The sequence below is a fragment of the Octopus bimaculoides genome, chromosome 11, assembly GCF_001194135.2.
Source record: "Octopus bimaculoides isolate UCB-OBI-ISO-001 chromosome 11, ASM119413v2, whole genome shotgun sequence".
NCBI classification, from domain to species: Eukaryota; Metazoa; Mollusca; class Cephalopoda; order Octopoda; family Octopodidae; genus Octopus; species Octopus bimaculoides.
In genome coordinates this window covers 2,481,138-2,488,242 of record NC_068991.1, presented here as the reverse complement: position 1 = coordinate 2,488,242, position 7,105 = coordinate 2,481,138, and the positions used below count along the sequence as shown (strand labels likewise).

The 7,105-nt window shown below is 33.3% G+C and overlaps 1 long non-coding RNA gene across 1 annotated transcript; it reads right to left on the bottom strand.

The window, feature by feature from the left end:
• Positions 1 to 157: 157 nt before the first annotated feature.
• On the bottom strand, positions 158 to 3,057 carry LOC106884064 (uncharacterized). The gene is made up of 3 exons (XR_001411194.2): positions 2,919 to 3,057; positions 1,297 to 1,383; positions 158 to 226 (listed from the first exon to the last, which is right to left on the bottom strand). It is a non-coding gene; the product is annotated as an uncharacterized LOC106884064 (long non-coding RNA).
• Positions 3,058 to 7,105: the final 4,048 nt, after the last annotated feature.

Here is a 7,105-nt window from a genome sequence, read left to right as displayed (position 1 = left end):
ATATATATATATATATATATATATGTATATATATATACACACACACACAGAGGGCGATAGACAGACAGAGAGATAGATAGATAGATAGATAGATAGATAGATAGATAGATAGTGAAAATGCTATAAGACAGTCAAAAATAACCAATAGAAACTAATCTGTGTATATACGTCATTTAATTGATTCATCCGATCTATTATGTTTCCTGATGCAAACAGCAAACAATCTCTGAAAATATAAACAATGAAAAAAAAAATATCAGTTAAAATAAATTGTGATCTATGTAAATGTATTTGTATGTAATATTTGGCGTAACCCATATCTAAATGAGTACGGCTTTTAAGTGCTAACATATTTCTTGTGTAGGTAGATAGATAGATAGACACACAAAGGGATAGAGAGAGAGAGAGGTGTGGGGGAGCAGAAAGAAAGGCGGACAGACATACAGACAGAGAAATAGATAGATAGATAGATAGATAGATAGATAGATAGATAGATAGATAGATAGACAGCGAGCCAGACAGACAGATAGATAGACTGATATAGACAGATAGACATACATACAGACAGACAGACAGACAGATGGACAAACAGACATACTGACAACAAATAGATGGATAGATAGACAGACATACTAACACATAAATAGACAGACAGACAGACAGACAGACAGACAGACAGGCAGGTAGGCAGGCAGGCAGGTAGGCAGGCAGATAGATAGATAGATAGATAGATAGATAGATAGATAGATAGATAGATAGATAGATAGATAGATAGATAGATCCTTTCCGAGCCCTAGGCTCTTAAGGCTGAGTTCCAAGTTTCTGTGGCGTATGTGAGTAGGAAAGGAAAATAATTGAGTGACTTAACGCTTTTAATATTTCGAAGCCGGTGCTTTTCTCTTTGAAATTCTTAAAGAGGAATGTCAGCATGGATCAATATGTTGCTAGAAGATCCATCACTACGATAAACATTACTCTTTTCCTGTACATTTTGCTTACTTGGTGAACCTTGCATATCGATTCCCCTCGTATTGTGCTTGATTGCAATGCTTTCGCGAAGTTGCTTCACAGCACTAGATATATTGTTGATGCACCTGTAACTGACCTTAACATTATGTTAGTCGAACAGCTGACGGACGTTATGACTATTCAGGTAATAATTTGAACTAAAGAGAGAAAATATTTCGCAATCTGGTTTGTACAAATTGTTGTATAGAAGATTGATGCCCCTTAGTGGGAGCTAACCCGAAAACCACATGGTTGAAAAGCGAGCTCCGGTAACTGCAAAATTCTTACCTGACTTCAGCAGTTGTGATCAAGGAGACTGTAGTATGGTTTGATTCCCATGCTATGTTCCCAGACGATAATTTGACATGTGGACACCTATAATAATCGTAGATATTATACATTAGATACATTGCACATTCATGCAAATATATGCACTCATATAGGCATACACACATGCATATATATGTACATATGAACGTGTATATGTAGACAATCACACAAACATGCTTATGCGCATGCGTAGAAATATATATAATATATAATACACTATATACTACGTACTTTTTTTTTTGTAGCACTTTAGCGTTTGGAGCTGTTGAATTTGTTCCAGTTTGTAAAATTTATGCTTTTTAAATCATTCGGTACGAGCTGAAGTCGATCTGTTTATCTTTTTCATTTGTTACATAATGCTTAATGAAATATTTTTGTAATTTTTTTTTTAATTGAACAACGCTCATAGACACATTTTTATTAACAACATATTTTTTACAGGAAGAAAAGAAAGAAAAAAAATTAAAAATATAAAACACCAAATTATCGAGAGAGAAAAAAAACCATAAATTATCCGACAGCGTCTCTACTTAGCTGTTCTGTTTGTCTTTTGTATTTGAAAATTCATTCTAAATGCTTAACTAATTTATCTTAGATATAATGAAAAGCATTGAGTTCACATCGGCTGCACTGACAGAAGGAAGCTAAAACAACGAACAGATTGGGAGCGAGTGACAGTCAGAGACGCTCAATGCAGGCGAACGTAATAAGATACTTTGCTCTGAAGTCGCTTGCATTTTAATCAAATTTATACGAAATTTTAATCGTAAATTATATTTTATCAATTTTACACACACACAAACACACACACACAGATATACATATATGTATATATGAAATTAAATATTAAACTCTTTATTTTTTAATATTATCGCTCACGTAAATTTTTCGGTTGATTTCTGTAGTTATCATCAGTGTAATTTTGGCCATTTAAATAAGAGTTTTGACTGTTATTTCCAGCAGGTAGACATACTTCGTATGACCTTTGATTAATTTTAATTTCATGTGTGTGTGTGTGTGTGTGTGTGTATAGAAGAAGAACGTTTATAATTATGAACAAGTAACAATTATAACTTACAGGGTTAAAAACCATTGCATGCTAAAAATAGCAGCCAAAATCGCTATAAAGCCATTATTTACTCATATCAATTCTCTTCACGATAAAAACTGACCTCGGGCGACATAGCAAATAGAATCCCTATTGCAATTTCGGCGTTAGGGACTGTTTCAGGGACCTATTCGCCTCGTCAGGGGAAATATTCATATAGATAGAAATCAAAACAAGACTTTACCTTGGGGCTAGCATGAATCCCGACCGGCAATAGAAATGTTTTCACTTCTATCTACACAATCAAGCTGTGAATTCAAATGCCATGCACAACGTTTATGTGAGAAGACCAGTAATCTCGAGTCACGGAAATATCACCAGATATGAGTTAAGAAAATACAAATAAATAAAAAGTAGTGTAAAAACATTACGAAGGATATATTATAAATAATTAAGATTATTTATAAATATATATATATATAAAAGCGATGAGCACCACCCAAAATAGAACAAACAGAAATTCTCAACATACATTGTCTTCAGATTTCAGTGGACACTCAGTGAGACCCTTGCTGTTATTTTCTTCGTTGTTACGGCAGGTCGATTCGCCGATTTTCCAAACGATTTTGTACTTCCAACCATTTACAAGCTGAAGAAAAAACAAAAGAAAATATTACTCTTAAATTCTGTCACATGACCAGAAGTTTCGAAGTCGATTACATTGACCCCAGTGAGCAACTGGTACATATTTTATCGACTTCAAAAGGATGAAATGCAAAGTCGAACCCAGAACGTAGAAACGGACGAAATGCGACTAAGCATTTTATCCAGCGGGCTAATAGTTCTACAAGGTCAACGCCTTAAACAAAAAGATATCAAAATTGAAAAAAAATCGATAAATCAGTCTTAATATAGACCATGTATAGAATCAATGCATAAACATAAAAAATATATCCACTTTATTTAAGAGCAACCTTCATTTATAGATTAACAATGCTACCAATTGTTTCATGTAAAAGAAATCCCAATTGTTCAAACATACTAAACGTGAGAGTTTATAATCGCATTTATTTTGGATGGCACTACTCATGGTGCCCGTTGAATGGTAGTCCCATCCAAAATGGATGCGATTAACAACAATCGGAATTGCTTGAACAGTAGTGAATTAATTTTTAAACATGAAACCATTGACAGCATTGTACTAATATGAGTTTCAAATTGTGGCACAAGGCCAGCAAGGCCAGTGGGAGGAGCTATGTCGATTATATTGGCTGCAGTGCTCAAATGGTACTTATTTTATCGACCCCTGGAAGGATGAAAGGCAACTCGACCTCGGTAGAATTTGAACTCAAAACGTAAAGACAGATGAAATGCTGCTAAACATCGCACACACACACACACACACACATACACACACACACAAGTGATGAGAAACTGTTATAAGAACTACGTAGAGAAATTCAATGAAAGAGAGAAACTAAAGCACTGACGATGATATATGTACTAAGTGCGCTTGTACTGCAACGGCTGACCGTACCTGTCTGTTAAGGTAGAATGGACTCAGCCAGGTGTTCGATGACAGGTGAGGCAGGTGAAATACCACCCGCTATGATTAGGATGCGTATTGCGCCTCCATCGTTGCATCATAATCGATTACATCGTGAAAGAACGTTAGCATATCTGTTATTTTTGTGCATGTGCTTACAAATATGTGTCTATGAATTAATGCACATAAGCAGGTGCGTATTTATGTGTATTTCATCTCTGTATATATATGTATATGTATGTATATATATATGTATATATATATATATATATATATATATATATATATATATATATATATACATACATATATATAGCAATAATAGATCTCTGAGCGAGAAATAAGCAGTAGCAGCACGGAATCGTGAAGAATATTTGCCACAGGGGACGATGATACTGTTGCTTATAGCCTCAGAAATACACCTGCTCCAGCTGGCGAATGACACACATGCATATATATAGACATATACATATGAGTCTGTGTGTATGTGTACATATACATATATTCAGAATATACTATATTATTCTAACATGTATATATGTATACACACACACATACACGCACACATGCATATATAAAGATATTATTAATAAACAATAATAATGATAATAATAATATAAGAAGCTAGCAAGCATAAAAGGTAGATTTATAAGTTTATAATCAGAGGTACAAGATAGTAGCAACGTTGCTAGAAATGTGAGTCGAAATATACTGAAATAAGCGACAATATCACTAAAAATTTTAATTTTCAGTCATATTGTGGCTTATTTGGGTATTTTTCGACTCTTATTTCTAGCAACGCTGGTCCTATCTTGTAACTTTGAATATAAATTTATATATATAAGGTTGTGAAGAATAAACCTGCTTCTTATGTTACCATACAACTACATATGTATATCTAAATGCATATGTACATGCGTGTAAGGCGCTTTAGCGTCAATGATGCAATTGAATAAAGATCACGAAACAGCCGTAAACATATAGAATAAATATTTGTTTACCGCTAACATCTCCCGAATTTAATTAATCATACACTCCATTGCTTTATTGCGTGGATTTCCAGAGGCATGATGATGTTAAATTTTACTTTAAACTCAATTAATGTCTTCTTGATATCCGAAACCACTGCAGGATGCTTCATTTTGGTACCGTTTGATTCTTTGAGTCTTTATTTACAGTTATGTATGTGGAACTGGTAACGTTTGCATTATAGTTGCTGGTATTACATAATTTGCAATTTACACGTGCATGTGTTTATATGCATGTAAGTGTGTTTCTGTGCGTGTGCGTCTGTAAGTATCTATCTATCTATCTATCTATCTATCTATCTATCTATCTATCTATCTATATGTATATATATATATATATATATATATATACACTAATATATATATATGTATATATATACGTACATACATATATATGTAAGTATGCATGTACGTATGTTTGTATGTATGATGTATGTATGTAGTCATTGATGGATTGATAGATAATTCGATAAAAGGTATTGTTAAACATCTGACAGACCCGAAGACAAGCAAGTGGAATGTATCTACCTGCAGTGTTCCTGCTTGTCTCTTTGTCTGCCTCTTTGTTTAGATATCAAGATGTAGACAGAAAGACAGACAGACTGATCGATCGATAGATAGATAGGTAGATAGATTAAGAAGAAAAAAACAGTGAGAAGAGAGTAGGAGGTAGTGAGAAAGTGCGAGAGAGTGAAAAAGGAGAGTGAAAAAGCGAATGTTGTTTTTATGTTAAGGTTGACTCAGTCCTTCCCATGATGCATTGCAGAAAGGCGACACAACGACGCCATTTTGCAATGGGTTGTTTTCGGTGCGTTGAGGGGATTATTTATTTGTCAATTTTATTTGACTTCAAGTATCTTTCTCTCTGTATGTCCGCATGTTTTATATATGTATATGTTTTGCTTACACGCACACGCACACGAAAAAAAAACAAACAAACACACACACACATACACGCACGCGCATATGCACACATAGACACACATATACATATGTGTGTGTGAATGTGTGCATGCATGTGGGTGTGTGCGTATATGTCTGTGTATTTTTTTACATGATTCGTGTGATTTTAATGAATATTTAATCTGTATATCTCTGTATTTCGAGCGTGTGCTAGGATTTTGGGCGTGTGTCTAGTTGTGTGTGCACTTATATGTTTATATATATATATATATATGTATATGTATATATATATATATATATATATATATATATATATATATATATATATATATATATATATAAACAGAAATACACGCACGCATATATATATTGGTGCTTTATAGCTGTTTAATATTTCATGTATGTATTTATATATGCTGTTATCATGTAAAGAGCTCAACAGACATAATATTGAAGCTGAATGATTATAGAGATACATATACACACGCATACATACCCGCATATATACATGTGTGTGTGCGTGTTTATGTATATATGCATGTATGTGTGTGTGTGTATACGTATGAATGTATGAGAGAGTGTATGTGTTTTTGTGTCCGCAATTTAACCAGAATTAACGGAAAATATACAACTATGAATACATTTCAATATGTAATACGTATATATTTATTTAACATCCAACTTTGTTTTTGTGAGATAAACAAATATAAAAATAGATACACGTGTATTAACTTCATCAAACATGGCCGTCAAACAGACGACTTTTCTTGGTAATTTTGTAAAGTAATTGAAGATGTAATAAATTACTAGCCAAAACGTTTTAGGGCTAGAATCCGCGATATTGAAATACTTAATATCACTATAATCTTGAAAATATGGAATTGGGCTGAGTCCTTATTTGTAAACATTCTTTAAATACATCAACAAATATATTTTTGTACACGTTCTTCGGAAAGAGCTCAGCATGCCTAATTTGGCTAAATTTTGTTCACAGATTTTATTAAATATTGAAGTCTAGTTATACAAATTTTAAATTTAATGTTGCAGAATGATTTATTGATGAAGTAGTTGTGTGCTGTCAACTTAATGTGACATTCCGTGGAAGGGAATAATACTACTGTTTGGTTAGATCTAGGAAGCTGCACCGCTTCCTGTCTGCCTTGACACATAAGGACACAGGCATACATGCGTACATATACATACATACATATATATATATAAATATATATATATATATATATA